The 17,231-nt window shown below is 42.1% G+C and overlaps 1 protein-coding gene and 1 long non-coding RNA gene across 6 annotated transcripts in view; one reads left to right on the forward strand and one right to left on the reverse strand.

Moving 5' to 3' along the window:
• Positions 1–4,396: 4,396 nt before the first annotated feature.
• Positions 4,397–16,371, reverse strand: LOC136097380 (uncharacterized). The gene is made up of 5 exons (XR_010650777.2): positions 16,162–16,371; positions 9,772–9,899; positions 8,467–8,556; positions 7,966–8,058; positions 4,397–6,432 (listed from the first exon to the last, which is right to left on the reverse strand). It is a non-coding gene; the product is annotated as an uncharacterized lncRNA (long non-coding RNA).
• Positions 16,369–17,231, forward strand: part of FARP1 (FERM, ARH/RhoGEF and pleckstrin domain protein 1) — a 221,329-nt gene continuing 220,466 nt past the window's right edge. For 3 of the 5 annotated variants that reach the window (XM_065829735.2, XM_065829736.2, XM_065829737.2), the window contains exon 1: positions 16,370–16,730. The gene's annotated coding sequence lies outside the window, so the exon portion shown is untranslated. Of the gene's footprint in view, positions 16,731–17,231 lie in introns of all 5 variants that reach the window. The other 2 variants (XM_071806878.1, XM_065829734.2) reach the window with 2 other exon arrangements.

The raw sequence follows: 17,231 nt of genomic DNA on the forward strand, positions 1-17,231 counted from the left end.
GTGAGTCATGGTTTTGCATTCTGATATTTTGAAGGTGTTAGTACATACATTGATCTTTAAAAACTACAGTTGTTTCTTGAGGTGTTCTTCAAGTCAATCTCAATAGTCCCTTAAAATGTACACCCTCTTTGGAAGGACTTCTAAGTTTTCTTCCTTTATAATAAGGTAGAACTTTACATGTAACAAATTCCTCTCTTACTAAAGAATAAACTTCATTTTGCCTTTGACAATGTTTCTGGAACAAAAAAAACCCAATACAGAATGAGGTGTATCAAAAACTGCCTAGGACCATTATATCCCAATGTTTGTGACACAAAATGCTTTAACCATACAGGTTGACGCTGTGGTTTGTTTAGAGGCAGCTGAAACAGCCTAACAAAGTATCTATTAATCTTGTATTTGCAGAAATTCAAGCATTCGTACATCTGGAAAATTAACTGTTAAAGATTAGATACCAGTACTGTGAGAGAACTATTGAGTCAGGACAGTTATCTCAAGCACCGATCCTGACTACAAAAATAGGGCTATATCATCTGTCATCCTTTCATCTTTCTTGTTTGTGCTTTTGTTTTGGGTTTGGTTGGGGTGTTTTTTAAGTATTCTTTATTTTAATTTCCCCTCAGTCTAAAACATGCCAGTTTTTCCCTGCAGCTTGATTTTGGTACCATTTTGCAAAGCTTAAGGCGTTGATTTTTTTTTTTTTTTTTTTTTTCCTTCTTTGGACTACAACTATGGAGAAAATAGCACATTTGGTATTTCCCTGAAACAGAATCAATTTTGTCTCTCTGCAATGTAAGAGCAGCAGCGTTGGACTTGCTCTCCTATGGACCAACCTTAACCTCCTTTCCTTCCTCTAAGTCCAAGTAAATGAGAACAAATAGGACGAGAAGATGAGGTCTCTGTGTGTGCCGGAGCCAGCACAGAGCAACTTTGTGCAGTTACTTCTACCTTGTTAACAGTCACTTTATCAAAGAAAAGGGCCCTGAGGGAGTCACAGTGCCAGCCTGACAGGTGGGTCAGTCCCAGGGAAGACTTGGAGATCCCGTCTTGCCTGTCCCCACTGAACTTGTCAGGGTTAATACAAAAGCTGCTGTAGCATTTTTCTCAACTTGCGCAAAGCTTTAAAATTCTGCGTTCCGTTTCCACCCATTTAAAAGCTGTCTGAATTGCTAATGTTAGCTTTTCAGGTTCCTTATTTGATGCTTGCAGTACAGAATTTTTATGCAATCAGCCATTCTTGATCTTCCACAGCACTGAGGTACTCTTGCCCAAAGTGTAACGGAACAGTCACTTTACCTGCAGCTATCAAAAAAGTGTCATCCTGAGGAAGGAACTGAAGGAATTTGAACTGTGTGGCACTGTATGGGAACTGCCATAGTTTTATTTTGACAATTTTTTCTGAGTATAGAACTCCAAATTATGCTTTATCAAAATGTTCAGCCAGTGGACTTGGTAAGAGACGTACCTAAGGTAGCATAAAGAGCCTTGCAAACAACAGCAGTGCGCTCTGCTTTGGCAGAACAAAGAGGTACCAAATTCAGCCTAGACATCCAAGCAAAAGCGTGCAAAATTGTAACAACAAAAAACAACTGGAAACTCCCCTTGCTTTGGACACAGTGTTCCAGTATTGCAGTTTCAATAGCTTATTTAGGCATGGAACAGTAAGTAGTGTTTGTGAGCGTTGCATTCAGAAGTAGCTCGTCTCCTGAAGCTTAGGTGAATTTCCATCTGAACTCTCATCTGTTCTTCTTGTTCCGAAGGTGAAACTACTTGCTTCTGGTTTGCAGCTCTGGGTTCATGAAATACATTAATGCAGATAAATGTCTACTTTCCTTTGCCTGGCTTTGTCTCAAAGATCCCCTGAGAATCCTGTGCAAAAATCTGTGTAAGAAAGTGGCTTGTAGACTTCGTGTTTTCAACAGGAGGTTTGTGTATGCAGTGGCATTCCATCCTTGCCTTTTCTCTGCAGGGACTTCATGGTAATGCTGAGTGCAAGGGCTGTTGTTCCCCAGCACAGAGCGATTGTTATGACAAATGTCATCTGTTGTTCTCTATACATCTAGATCAATCAGTCTCATGTATGGAGTAAGTGCATGAGAGTAAGACATATTGCACAATTGGCATGTTTGATGAAATAAAGAATTAAGGAAAGTGAATTTCCTAATGACTGTGAATGCATGTACGTACTGGGGATGCAGCTGCTTTGGGCTCTTGAACTGGAGCCTTTTTTTGCATTTGTGGTGTCTGTAGGGGTGCACACATACAGTGAGCCTTCCAAATATAATGAGGGTGGTATTAAAAATAATACAAAAGTCAGGTATTTGCCACCCCATTTTTTTTTTCAACTTTGATGTATTTTGCTATGCATTGGAGCAGCTTAGACTTCACTATTTAATCATTCGATCCACTCTTTGCTAACTTAACCCATTGCATGGGGCTTGATGGTCTTTTAAATTCTAAAAAATGCATTTGTTGTCTTCTGAGAAGCAGGAAACAGGATCTAAGCTTCTGTCTAGTAGAGGTTCTTTTCCATTTTTCTATTTGCTTGTATTGCTTCAAGAAAGAACATCTCACAGGACAGCTTAACATCTGCTGAGACTTCAGGAGGTCTGGGCTCAATCTGGGATAAGAGTTGTGGGATTCATCTCACCCAATACTGGATATCTGCAGCAAAGTTTTTACATCAAAATTGTCTGCAGCCCCATTTAGTGGAGGAAAACAGGTGTGTCTAGATGATGATATATTTTGTCATAAGGAAGTGTTTGAGATCAAAGGAGGCTACCACCATCTGAGCTGGTGCTGATAGATGAGAAACCGTTGGTATCTCAGGTGGTCCTTGGGATGGTTGCTTACTACTGGCAGTTCAATGGCTCACTGAATAGCCTCAGTAGTTGTACTATAATGCAGCTACTCAGAAACATTTTGATTTCCTGGAATTTCTTTTTCCTACTCCTAGAATTGACCAATTAAAAAAAAAAAAGAACAACAACCTTATTTCTCTAAAAGTCAGACAGCCCCACTGCTGCCTCATGGTGTCAGCTCTCAAGGAGATTTCATGAACTCTTGAGGTGTTTCACCTTGACAGGTAAATTACCTGCTTAATCCCCCTTCAAAGGTGCGATTCAGAAGATGCCTTTATTTCTGGAGGGTGTAAGCTGCCTCCATCTATATCTCCTTTTGTCATCAAGGTAGATTTCACTCTGATTTATGTTAGCCTGAAGCTAACATACTATTAACACACTATTAACAGGTATAACACCAAGTTCGTGCCTCTGCTGCTACTGAATTAATTCTCCTCTTTCACAGGAGCCTCATTCAGGAGACATTACCCACTGCCATAGTCCTAGAAGCCACAAATTCGGTTCAGGAAAAGGTTTATATTGCATCTTTTCTGACTCGAGAGATGTGAGGAATGGAGACCACCCATTCAGGGCGTGAGAAAGCCATGTGTTTCCAGCTGTGAATGCAAAATGCAAAGCGCAGTCACAGGATGGTTATTCCAGTGGAAATCTAGGTTTTGTCTCCTGAGTTTTAGAACACTTTCTGTATCGGAGTATTTGCTTTTCAAAGGTGGTGCCTTGTTCCTTCACAGCCCCTAAGGCCCAGCTGTTTGGCCTTTACATTTGTTACACATTCACAGATTTTGTATGCAAAATCAACTCCGATCTTTCTAATTACCTAATAGAGAAGAAACCAAATAGCCTCTCAGCTATCCTATTATTTAGCAAATCACCCTGGAATGTTCAAGTCAGTTTGGATTTTTACGACTTTGCTTTCTCACTCAGAAGCTGACCATAACATTGCTTCAGGTGCGGGGAATCAAAATGTCTTTTGAGTTTAGTGTTGAAACCACTGTTGGTTTAAGAATAACTTAGGCTAATGTAACACTAGATGCACACGAGTATGTGTGGCGGAGTTTCGCTTATTTAGCAATAGATACTGAGACTTTAACAGTGAGCAGTGAATGCCTTCAGGGCTTTTTCTGGAGGATGCAGCGGTGTGTGTTGCTCCTAGCAGAGGAGGTTCCCAGCTCCCCTGAGACATCACATGAGCAATACTGGTTGTTGAAATGAAATTTTGGAATTTGCTTCCAGAAAAGTGGGAATGGCGCATGTTGGCAGATGGTCCAGGGGACCATTGCTCAGGGGTGAAGAGTGAAGTATTCCCGAGACAGCGGTGACTGACTGGAATTACAAGTTTAACTGCAGTCAGTTTTGCTCAAAAAGTCGTTAATTGTCTCATTTTGCCAACATCATTACCACTGGTCACTACCTGTTGCAGATGGCCAGTGCCTTTTGAGCATGGGAAGGAGGAAAAAAGGCGGATTTTTCTTCCACTTACTATTTCTGCATTAAATGTGTGACTGTTCTTTTTCTAAAGTAACAACAGAATTAGTTTTTTAAGAGAATTTGTTTTTTACAACAGAATTGTATTTTAAATATATCTGAAGTACGATTTTTCATGTAATACATGCTGTTAACAAAATGGTGTTCTTTAATAACTGCACGGTCCTATCTTGAGGTGTTCTTAAAAACTAATGCTAATTTTCCAACTAAAAAAGCTTGGAATAAAGCGCACGTTTTGTATTCAGACCTGAAAGAAACAAAAAAAACAACACAAAACCAAACAAACTATAACACAACATCTTGAATTGAGGAAGTTAACGTTGCCTGAATTACTTGAAGTGAAATTGCGCAACATCACCATCTGAGACTAAAATATCAAGAGGCATTTGTACTGCGGAGTTTTGTCTGTTTAGGAGTTGGTATTTCTGGAAAACAAAAACAAAACTGAAAATCAAAATTGCTAAAATGGATGCTTGTCAAAATTTAGCATGAAGAAGTGTGTGGATGCAGTGGTTCTATTTCACCAGTTCAAGTTTGTTCTGGCCAGTAGATGGAGATGATAGAATTGAATATTTGAAAGCCATGCACTTGTATTGGGGAAGTTTGGTACTTTGCAGGTTTTTTGGAGGGTGTTTCTTAGCAGGACCATTTTATAGGCAGAGTGTTAAACTGTAATTTACATTTACTGGAAATGTGCACAGAGCTGGTAGTTTGTCTGGAAAACTGCCTATCGCAAACCCTAGAGAAAGGAAATACAGACACAGGGAGTGTTTAATCTATACGGGTCTAACCAGGTATCCCTATCTCCGTTCCTCCCATCATTAAAAAGTCCAATTAACATACATGCCCATAAATAAAAATCTCATTGTGGAATGAAACAGCCATAGCAACTTTCTCCTTGCTTCTACAAAGTCTGTCTTTGGAACCTGCCACCGCTTCTCATCTGCAGGGCGAGGAGAAAATTAGTTTCATTGCCTGTCAGTCTATGGGAACAAGTGAAAAAGAATGGCAGCTGTGTGGATGAGCTCCTGAGGCTCTGCATTAACAGAAAAAAAGCGTGGATTCCTGTCCTTAAAATGAGTAAAAGCTTTAAGATATTGCTGGAGGTAGCAGAGCGTGGTAAGAAAGTATATCTCAAGTGGAAAGGTGAAAATGGATAACTGCAAGGAAAAAAAAATATATGAACTCTGAGAAGATGGAGTAATCATTTGCCCTCATTGCTATTAAAATCTTTTCATGTAATATTTATTATCCTTGGGGGGGAGGGGAAGAGAAACCAACAACAAACCCCAAACAAACAAGCACTATATAAAATGGCCCAGCCTAAACCGCCAAGTTGCTGAGAATTGGACCCCACTCATCACTCTTATGCCTGAGCATAAAACAGAACTCTTGAGTAGGTGCCCACTGTAACTTCTGTTTTCTAAACAAACATTTAATAGTGTTTTATAGGTCCTAATATAGGTGCAGTACATCATTTTTGCCCTGCCTCATTTTTTAGCCATCTTGTCTGTAGTGTTTGGTTTGCTGGAATCTGAGTCCCTTGCCAGTCCTGTAGAAAAGACATCCTGGTTTCAGCTGGTGTGTTTTGTTTATTTTTCTTCTTTAACACAGCTGCCAATGTTTTTCTTCATGCAAAGTATATTGAAAATTCAAATTTAAAAAATGAACTTCTTGATAACAAATCACATGGACTTCATGTATTAACTGTGAGACACGGACAACTAAAGAGTTTCTCTTGCCCTTATGTTGAAATGCCATCCCTAACTTAAAAATGCTAGCAAGCTTTTATCAGGTCATCTAAAGAAAAATCATAATTAATTTTCCCTGAAATCCTAAATTTCTCTGGTAATACCGTAATTATGGTGGAAGAGAGAATGTTTGCTTTGGTTGAAAAAAAGGCGATGCTGAATGACTTTAGGCTGGTTTTCCCTGTAAGAATTCCTCTTCCTTCCGAAGGAGGGGGTTGAGCAGCAGGTGCTGCAGTTACCACTGCCAGGGCTGTTCTGTGCAAACGTCCGTGCGCACCTGCCTTGGCTTTGGGCACAGTCCCGATGCAAGTGCCAGAAAAAGGGGTAGAGCAGACCTGGAAAGGCGGAGGAAGAGGAGAGAATTTTAAGAAGTATGCAGTGCAAACATCTGAGGGGAAATTAAGGAGGCTGGGGTTCTTCAGACTGGGAAAAGACGACAACTCCAGGGGGAGTAGGACAGGCATCTACATGGTCGTGAAAGTAGGGGAGGAGGTGAATAGGGAACAATTCACTGTTTCTTCTAACACAAGATCAAATGCTACCCAAATAAAGTGTTAAACGGGATGTTTAAAACCAACAGGAAATATTTTTTCATACGCTGCAATTAAAGCATGAGACTAATTTCACAGAATCACAGAATGTTAGGGATTAGAAGGGACTTCAAAAGATTATCTAGTCCAATTCCCCTGCCGGAGCGGGAACACCCAGATGAGGCTACAATTCTGATGGATGTGTCTGGAAGTCAAAAAAAAAAAAAAAAGAGACCAATTATTTAAGGGTAGGTGGGTAGGTTAATAAGCAAAGTGCTGTGATGGGTGCACTCGACCTCCCCTCCCAGCCAAACCAGCAGCAGCTTGGTCCAGGCTACAAAGGAGGTAAAGGCCTGGGCTGCAGCTGGGCCAAGAACTCCTTTCGGGAGACCCACAGGGAAGCGGAACAGTGTTGAACACTGATGAGTTGTGGGTGCAGGGAGTCTCGTGCAGACTTTTCCTACTGTATGCAATTTGACTACAAGTCAAACACTTCATTCTATAAATATGGCAGCCTGGATGAGCCCACTTTGAGCTCCCCCTGCTAAATGAGTGAGCTGTATGGCAATGGTTTTACTACTCACAGGTCAGTGGATGAGTCCAATTCAGGTTCAATATTAGTCATTTAGCTTAAGTAGATGCACAACAAATGCAACAGATTATTTAGAAATATAAGGGTGTATGGTTTTTTTAATATATTCTTTGATTCATGTTACTTAGTAGACTAGATTTGCTGAATTTTTAAGCTCGTGTTTGCCAAAAGCAACCTGCAGACTACACTAAATGCCTGCAAGATAAAGCCTAGCTTGCATTTTGCTGGGAAAAATGGAACTGACTGGGAGAACAACGAACCAAGGCTAATGCAGAGACATCACAGACATCCATAAAGTGGGGCCTATTTTTGCACTTTGCTGAGAAGAAAGGATTTATCCAGGCAAAATGGCACCTTCAAGGATATGGACCAAAACAACTAAACGAAACAGAGGCCCATGTGGAGTCAGGAAAAAAGGGCCCAATGGGGAGCAAGGAACCTGGTGGTGAAATATTGCTATTGGACTGGATTTTGGTGTGAATAGTGTGTAAAGATATAGAAGTTTGTAGTTTCCTATGCTCAGGTGCACCTCTGCGCAAGTACTCAGCTTGAACCAGCCCTTTTGCTATTTTACTCCATTTTTTTTTTATTCTGAAAATTTTGTTTCCTGAAAGTCTACTTTGCATGCAGTTAGGGGTCTCCCCTGAAAGTTTGCCTTTGGAGCTCTAAGTACAGGCTCCGGAGCGAACGGTTATCAGGGGAAGAAGAACCCTGACTGTTTGCATCGTGATGGATATATGCCTCACCTGAGAGTTTGCTTCAAAACACAGCCCCTGGAGTGAACAGTCCTCAGGGAGAGAAGATGCCTGAAGGTTTGCTTCGTGAGCAGATACACGGACCTGGAAAGAAGGTAAGTGACATTTGGTTTGGTATATCTCCCCCACGTAGTAAATAATAGAGCAAACCCGCCACCAAACTCTGTAAGGTCGCGCTTCTTTTTAAGAAATCCAAACATTGTTCTACAGCAAGCAGAACCCCAAATTACTCCCCGCGACAGGTGCTCATGAGGAAACTACTTATTTAAGAAGTCCATAAATCGTCGGCTGTCAGAAGCTGGGAGAGCAGGCTAGGGAAAGGATCTCTCCACATTTGTCTCATTTCTTGTATCCTTTCCCTCAGGCTCCCTTACGGTATCTCCTGTTAGACACCGGGTTCTCTGATCAGGCTTCCCGTGGCCATTTGTACGCATCCCCCATTATAGCATTCCTCTCCTTGCTTTTTACCTCCCTGCTTTTGTTCATACAGACCTGAATCTCCTCGCTGTGTTTCCGCAGGGCTTTGTGAGATACAGATAATTCTTCACCCAGGTCATACAGGATCGACTAGAACAGGAATCGCTTTGTGGAGAGTTATGTGAATTCGAAATAAAAGACAAAGGAGAAATACAAACATCAAATAAAAACATAATAAAATGTTCTATCCTTTTTTCTCTGCACTGTTTCGAAGGAGCTAATGGATTTTTCAGGTATTCAAACGCGGCAAATCTGAAATGCTGAATTTCAGTAACTTACATAAAAGGATCAAAGTGCAGTAGAAAGTAAGGCACGCAGTGAGACTCTCTGGATTTCCACAGTAGAAGATTAAACCATTTTAATATTCGAGCAGTTTTATGAGAACTGCAGCTCCTTTGTTACCAACCTGCCTCTTTAGGAGCACAGGTTATGGCAGGAAAGAGGGATTAAGATTAAGGTTCAGCACAGTACAGATGTGCAATGCTCAGCGTGGTCAGCAACTGTGGAGAGACTGTGGAGGGAACAAACTAAACAGGTGGTGATGAAACAACTGGAAATATCAAAGAAAAGAATGTATTTCAGAATTTAAAAGCATGAGGTGATAAGCATCTTTATGATAAAGAACCAGTTAAATTTAGTACAGACTATTATTAAAACTCCTGGTGCTTTTAAATATTTCCGAGGAACTATTCTGGTTAAGTCTGTCCTATTTCAGCAGAGTAAATTCAATCCAGTTATATATGAAGCCCATGTTCATTTTGAAATCTAATATTTAAAAAAGTAAGATTATTTTTCTTTTTTTTTTCTTTTTTGTTCTACTGCAAATAGCAAATGATCACTACAGAAAATATTTTTTTAAAAGACAAATGTATCCCAAAGATTACTGATAAACCAGAAGTGATTGCTCTCTGTTTCATCATCAGAGCAAACAGTGACTCACATTTAAAATATTTATAAAGTAGAAAACTGTACCATAAACTGAAAGACTACGGAACACCATAATGCTGAAGGGAATGCAGACATATGGGACACGCAGGAAACATTAAAAAATACTAATAACAATTTTCTTGTAAGTATGGTGGAAAAAGTATCTAATTGGAAGCAGTAGTAATTATTATGAATTATAATAATATTAATAATTATTATTAAGAAGAATATTAGGTGGAAAAAACTGGGCATGAGAAAAACTCATACCACCTTCGCCTGTACCCTGCATCTCAGAAAATTAAGAGACTGTAAAGAAAAACTGTTCCCTGTCCATCTCTCAGCATCAGAACCTGGGAAACAGGAGAGCATCCAGCACTCACACATCAAACTCACAGGCAAAGCCCAAGTTGCTCCAGACGTAGAAGAGGTGAAGTGGCATCTTCTACAGGGACAGACCAGCTCAGGCTGGGGAAGGACACAACCAACAGTTCCGCGCATCATCATCGGCGAGTTGATGGGAGCTGATGAGAGAAAAATTGCAGACTTAATCTACTTGACCTTTAAGGAAAATTTTCTGTCCTGATTTGAAAGGAGACTACAGCAGAAGGTAGACTATGTCATTGTGGACAATTTTTTATCATCAGTAAAATGGAGATGATGCTTCATAATTTTTTAGCCTAAATTCTACTTTTTAGAGCAGTCGTTTTGTTTTAATTCATTAAAATTTTATTTCTGAGAAAAATAACTGCAGTGGATAAAAGATAACAAGCAGGAAAATAAATGCTTTTCAAGTCTCTAATCATCTGATTACTTGATTTTATTAAATGTAAATTATGCAAATCTTCCTAAGCTTTCTACAGTGAAATATTGTTTCTGTAAATTATTTAACACCTTTCACTTTCTGAACAGAAAGTTTCACAGATATCTTTTGAAGAAGGAATTTCATTAATGATATTAAACCCAGATAGAAAATAGACAGTCTTGTTTCTCTTCATTCTGCTATGTTTCTCATTTGGGAAGCAAATAAATTATAATACCACCCTTAGAAGACCCGGCTTCTGCTCTGACATTTAGGAACGGGCTAATTTCAGCGGCTGCATTCTGAAACAGCAAAATCGTCTGCTGAATTGATGTTTGCTTTGACAGGTTTTACAGTTGCTCCCTCTAGCCAGATTTAGATGTTCTAAAAATTAAAACAGAAGAATATGACAATGGAGATGACAGTAATTAAGGCACCTGTTGTAACCAGCCGCTGTAAAAATGAAATGTCTATCATCCAGCGTGAAGTTAGAAAGGACCCCAGGGAGATGCTGAACGTGACAGAGCACCAGATAAGGTTCCCCCACCACCCCTTTAAAGTGGGGATTATCCCAGCAGGACTTATTCAACCACACTGATGTGTTCCAGATGTGTTCCCCTGCAGGAGGTCACAGCAAAAATTTTGGCAGGGGAGTGGGGGGGAGAGGAGACCAAGAGGGTTATTATTTTCTTGGGGATCTTTAAGTCTGATAATGCTAAACGCCATGTTTAATGTTGTATATTCTTCTCATTTTCATATTTGCAAGGGGACTCTTTTAAGCTGTGTTTACTCACGGTATAAAATCTGAGGGGGTGCAGAAACGGCATTTTTACTGGTTTAGAACCATATTTGCTTACATCAGTCCAGCTACTTAAATGGTTCCTTGTCACAGTGTTAAATGGTCTCAAAATAATGTAATTAATTTATTGCACTGTGCTCCTGGAAAGTATATATTATTTTTTCATCACATAAACAGTTTGCTGTTTTTTCCAAAAGGACAATACCACTAACACTGAAAGAGAATTAACTATGCTGTTGGGAGTTCTACCCTAAACTCTAAATTCTATTTCAAACAACATGTTTAGCTTTCTTCTCAAAAGTAGTATTGAAAGATTAACGTGGTTGGTTGGTTGTTTCCTAAAAGCCACATTCAACAAGGAGACCACAAGCTTTCATTCCTGCCCAACACGCTGCTTCTTGCACCTCAGGCTCGATGGCACTTGCTGAAGAAGGCAGCTCTTTTTTAGTGTTATTTTTATTTGCTACTCAACATGTGAAATCTTTTCATAGCTGGAAATATTTTCTCTTTCCATTATAATTTCTCTCTCCTCACCATGACAGAAGAGGTATATTGTTTCTGATGGAAATACTGGCATAGAATACATATTTTGTCCTTTTATTCAGTCTTCTTTTTCCTTTCTTTCAGGAGAAAAGATGAAAATGGATTGTAGGAGAAACCTGAATATGAATAGCAAAAGATGTTAGTTTTATTTTTTTATAACCTCTGTATTTTTCCTTGGCTTCTATTTTCTTGAAGGTTCTGATATTTGTAATTTGATAAATGATGATTTTATAGATTATGACAATAAATTATTATTAGTGTTTTCATTTACCATGCAGTAGCTGACAATTTTGTTCATTAATTAATGCTTTGGAATCTTCAGTGTCATTTTAAAAATGAGCCTTTTTTTTTTTCTTCCCTCCTTGGGTTTGCAGAAGGGAAAAAGCAAGCATGAAAGAAGTCTCAGCCAATGCAATCTATGTAGTTTTGAGGAGTATAAATTGGTCATGACTTTCAAGTCAACTTTTTAGCTCTGAAGCTTTGAGGATGATTCATCCATTCACTATTGTGCTGGTGATCGTCTTAGCACAGATACACAGCTAACGTAACAAATGCATTAACTCTGGAGCAGGTAAACGCATTGGACAATACACAGTAAATATGACGACACGTAACAGAGGTGATGTCAGTGTTAGTACTGAGGTTACCGAGAGGAGATTGTTCCAACAGCTTCATTTGCAAAAGCTCTCTTTATACAAATTTTTAAGGACTTGGGAAACTTTTACATATAGCTTTAAAAGGCTCTCAATTCGTATCAGACACTTTGAACAGGCAGTAAATGAAATCTGTTAATTAGCTGGCTCTAAGTGCTTAAATAGCTTCTTTTCAATGGTTGAGCATTTCTCTCGCATGGAAATCTTGAAGTTTGAGAATGGAAATGGACTCCTTTGCTAACTGGCTAAATATTTGGGTTTTTTCTTTGTTTATTCCCTCAAAAGTTAAGCCATGGTCTATTGCTAGTGTTATACACTATTATGAAAAATGTTAATTACTAGTGCTTCTGGCTATGGTTTGGTGGTGTGTTCTGATGGAGAAGCAAGAAAGACATATTAGTTCAACATTAGTAACGTTACCAGAAGAGCTAGTGGTATGATATCCTGAACAACTGATGACTGTAATAATATTTTGAGAAGAATAAAAATATATTGCAAACAAAAGGCACTGAAATGGTGGGAAACATGTATGCTATGAAATATGTAATAAAAATAATGGTGAAATGATCCTGAAAGAACTGGCTGGATAATTCTGCCACGCTCTTTCACTGAAATTAGCAGAAATGGATGAATTAACACAAATTAACATGAAGGCATAGGAGAAAGAGCCTAAAACTGACTAATCAAATGCTGCAGGTTTGCAAGATTCAGCCCCAAAATACATTTATACAAGAACAAACTGATAAATCTAGCACTGAAGTATTTGGTGAAAGGGTCTTTGAAACAAAATTTCAGGCTCCAGGGAAAACATCTGTGGAATGTTTTACGAAAAAGAATTACTGGACAAAAGACACAGCTGAAATACACAGATTTTGATTTGAGCAGCATCTTAGCTTCTTGTCTTAATAAAATACAGAAAAAAATTGAACTCAACACATACTTTAAAATAGCTTAGAGAAGTGGTATTAATGTTAAGGCCAAAAGGGCCGCAGAAGAATTGAGTCTGACCTTAGCGTAAACCAGACCAAAGAACTTAGCATACTTGGGTTTTGAGTACAATAATTTAGTCTGATGAAGCACAGGGTTACCACATGGCAGGTGAAAATGTGAATTTGCAGGTACTCTCCACAACTGCCTGCATACATGTGTACCGTCTGGAACCCCACAACAAATACGAGAACACGTCAGTGAAACAATAACCACCAATCATCTCGGCATATGAGAGTTGTAAGAAATGAAGGCTTTCCAGTGGTCCATATTTGCATTCCATTGTATATATTGCTTTTTCTTTCCTAACTGGGAAAAAGGCTGAAGGCGCAGAGAGGCAGTCTCTCAGGACATCAGAACCCTTTTAACATATTTCTCTCCTTCCCTTCCTTTCCCTTGGGTTCTCCCTTATCAGGTAAGGCCAAAATGAATGATCATGCCAGCTTGGTCTTGCCTAATCTCAAATCCAGTTCCAGCCCTTCTCTTCTTTGTCAGTGGATGCAGACAAAGCTTATCTGTTTTCTTTCAGAAACATGAACTAACTAGAACTATATTTCTTATTTCAGCAAGTTTTCAAAAACAATTGCTGTTTCTCTCAAATTCCCATGTTTATTCGATGTGCCAACAAATTCCACATCTCATTCAACAGGGAAGAAATGTAACCCTGCATACTACAGGAAACTAGCAGCAGCAATGAGTGTTTTTCTCAGCAATCACATCAGAAGAATGAAAGTTGCTGTGGTGTGTAATTTACAAGAGAGAAATCCATTTTCGAGAAAAATTGCTGTTTAAGAATTGTAGAGAGCATCAATGGGAATGGATGGGTGAAAGATGACTTTATAACCAAATAGATAAACATCTAGGGATGCTAAAGAAGTCTTTTTATTACAGATGTCAGTCCCTAGTTGTCCTGGATACCTTCAGTAGGTTCAAGAATCAAACGGTTAAATAAATAAACACATGCAAGCTTGTCCCTGGTTCCTGGAGAAATAACCAACATATTATAATCTTTGATGCTTCAGTAAGTATACCATTCAAGACAGTATTTCACTGTTGCTTTTTGGAGCTCAGTACTAAATGATCAGTAGCTGCAGGGCAACCTGTTAACTTCTGTTCAGTACTGAGAAATGTTTCAAGGTCATTCAAACTTGGAAGGCATTGAAGATGACCTCACTCCTTTGATGTAGATTACAACAACTCTTTTGTTAGGTGTGAATGAGGCATTAGTGATCTGGAAGTGTACATAAAAAGCACCAGGAAATTCTAAATGCTACAATTGACCCTTGCAGTGCTGCTCTTACCCTAACTGCACCTTAACTAGCAATTAAAGCTGCTGCCAATGTAAGTATTTGGAACCGGGTAATAACATTTACTATGTGTTTTTAACCACAGTCCATATGGTCAGGCAGTTGAACTAGGTGGTCCTTGTAGGTCCCTTCCAAGCAAAATGATTTCTATTCTATTCTATTCTATTCTATTCTATTCTATTCTATTCTATTCTATTCTATTCTATTCTATTCTATTCTATTCTATTCTATTCTATTCTATTCTATTCTATCAGAATGAGAACGTAATCTTTCCTCTTTATCTTCTATAGACAGACTGCATTTTGTGTAGAAAAAGTCTAGGCGAAAATAACAATAATTAGTATCTTATCAAGTATTAATACCTAAAGGTAATTTTCAGCCTTTCAGTCAGTAACATATGTACTTCAGTTAAGGTTCCAGGGCTGACCAAAGAAATGAAGTTCTCTTCATCTCACAGGGTTGGCTGGCATATGCATTGAGGTATTGGTAGTGAGGTGTTTGTACTTAGAGGCGTTGCTGTTGACAGCAGACGACTTTGTCTTTTAGAGATTAAGCAAGGCCAAGGCTTAGACAAAAAAATACTTACAGCATTCACATCTAATTTCTCTTCCCTACAGTGATTAAAAAATAGAGATAGTAGTTGGGCTCCTCAAATGATCTTTAAATGCTAGGTACTCTGGTGGGTTACTTCATAAATACACACAAAGTTTACTGCTCCCTCCTGGGTCACTGAGAGAACCTCAAAGACCTGACGCATCTGTCTCCTCTGCATCACACATTTGTGTGCACCACTCAGTCTTCTTCCTGAAAAAAAACATTGGGTAAAACACTGGAAAAAGCTCAGAGATGCACACCCTAACACTTAAGTTATGCAAATGGTTAGCAGTGCTTTAAGAGCTGCTGTAGGCAGACAACTATGCTGGTCCTAGGTGTGACAGCCTTTTTGCTATAGCTCCAAATCTTCTCTGAGGGAATGTGCAAGATCTCTGGAAAAGGCAGATCCCCAGCCCTGGCCTGTGCCTCGTGGTTTCCTTTGTACTTGGACACTGGAGTAGAGATTGTTTTTAGAGATGGCCCTGGAAGCCCGGGTTACTACTACTTGTTTAATTTTACAGTACTGTGATCTGTGGCTGTCTAATGAGGAAGAAAATACGGGCTACTAACTATTAATAGTAACCATGAATGTGAACACACTACCCATACACCCAGTCCTCTGGTTTCTCAGGCAAGCATTTGGAGCGTGACAACCGTGGAGGGACATCTCTTGATAAAACAAGCATTGCTCTGCTTTCTGCTGATCCCTGAAGCCTCCTCCTGAAGCAGAAAACCTGGGGTGTCAAGGGGTTTGCAGAAACCCCTTGAAGCGATTCCTGGTTTCTCCTAAACTGGGCACCCAGTTGATCAGTCTCTCAGCTGCCGGCGAGGAAACCAATTCCTCGTCCAAGGTCAGCGGGGAACGGGGTGCCCCTGAGGGCACCTAGGTCGGATGGTCCCCAAAATCCACAGAAAGGGGCGCAGGGCCTCTGCTCCCCCACCCCCAAAGCAGCAGCTCCGGGCGGGAAGGGAGGCCCCACCGCCCCCTCGGAGCCGCCCTCCGTCCCTCAGGCCGCTTTAACCCTTCCCTCACGCCACAGCCAACTGGGCGCTGCCCGCCCCTTCTGGTGGCCGGGAAGAGGAGGAGGAGAAGGGGGATACCTGGAGCCCCGCAGCACCGCACCGGCGCAGGGTGGTGGTCACTGCTCCTCCTCCCCTACCCCGAGGGGCTGCCCGGGTACCTACGGCCGGGCGGCAGCGCCGAGGCGGGCGGGCACGCCGCTCCCCTCCACCGCCGAGGCGAGCTGCTGCCTGTGAACGCTGGAGGGGGCTCTCGGCCGCCTCCTCCCGCCGCCGGCTCCCCCTCCGGGAGGGGGCAGGGTTAGGGGAGGTGCAGCCGCGGCAGCGCGGTGAGCTGCGTCCAGTTCCCGCTCCCCCGGTCTGCAGGCGGCAGCGGGACCCCTCCACACCTCTGTCGCCGCCTGCGCCTCTTCTCCCCAGCGCCCGGCCCGGTGGGCTCCCTCCGTTGCAAAGCCGGACATGGCGACCCTGCTCCTGCGAGCCCCCCGCTGTCCTCCTCCCTCCGCCACCGCTCCTGCCGCCGCCTTCTCCTCCTCCTCCCCGTGGAGCTTTTAATGGCTCGGACCTCCGGCGGCCAAGCGCGACTGCCCCTGCACCAGCCGCAGCGAGGAGAGCCCGCGGGAGCCCGGGCAGCCCCATCCCCGCACACGGTAAGGGCAGCATGGCAAACAATGGGGCCGGGCGGGAGCGGCAGCGGCAGCGGGTGGTGCCCGCCCCGCCGGGCACCGCGGCGAGGGTTGCGGGGCAGACGGCGGGACCCGCCCGCGGAGCGGCGAGGGTGTGAGGGAGCCGGGCGACCGGGAGCAACGCCCGCGCCTCCCCCGGCACTGCCGCCCCCTCCCCGGGCGGTGACAGCCGGAGGGCCGCGCTGCCCGGCAGACACCCCGCGGGCGCCGCTCAGCCCCGCTTAATCCCATTAGTGCGGGTAGTCCGTGGGGAGGCACCGCGCCGAGCAGCGCCCAGACCGCCTGCCGCCCCCCGCTTCCCTCCGGCCACCGCGGGCGGGCGCAGTCCGAGCGGCAGCGAGGGCGGGCGTTCAACTTGGTGCCTTTTGTTTCACCCCCCGCGGTGTGACCCGGCCCCGGCGACGGGGCGTCCCCGCGGTGCTTGTCCGGCGGCGGGCGGGACGGCCCCGGACGTCCCTGCGGCGG

This window comes from Patagioenas fasciata, chromosome 1, assembly GCF_037038585.1.
Source record: "Patagioenas fasciata isolate bPatFas1 chromosome 1, bPatFas1.hap1, whole genome shotgun sequence".
Classification (NCBI taxonomy): Eukaryota; Metazoa; Chordata; class Aves; order Columbiformes; family Columbidae; genus Patagioenas; species Patagioenas fasciata.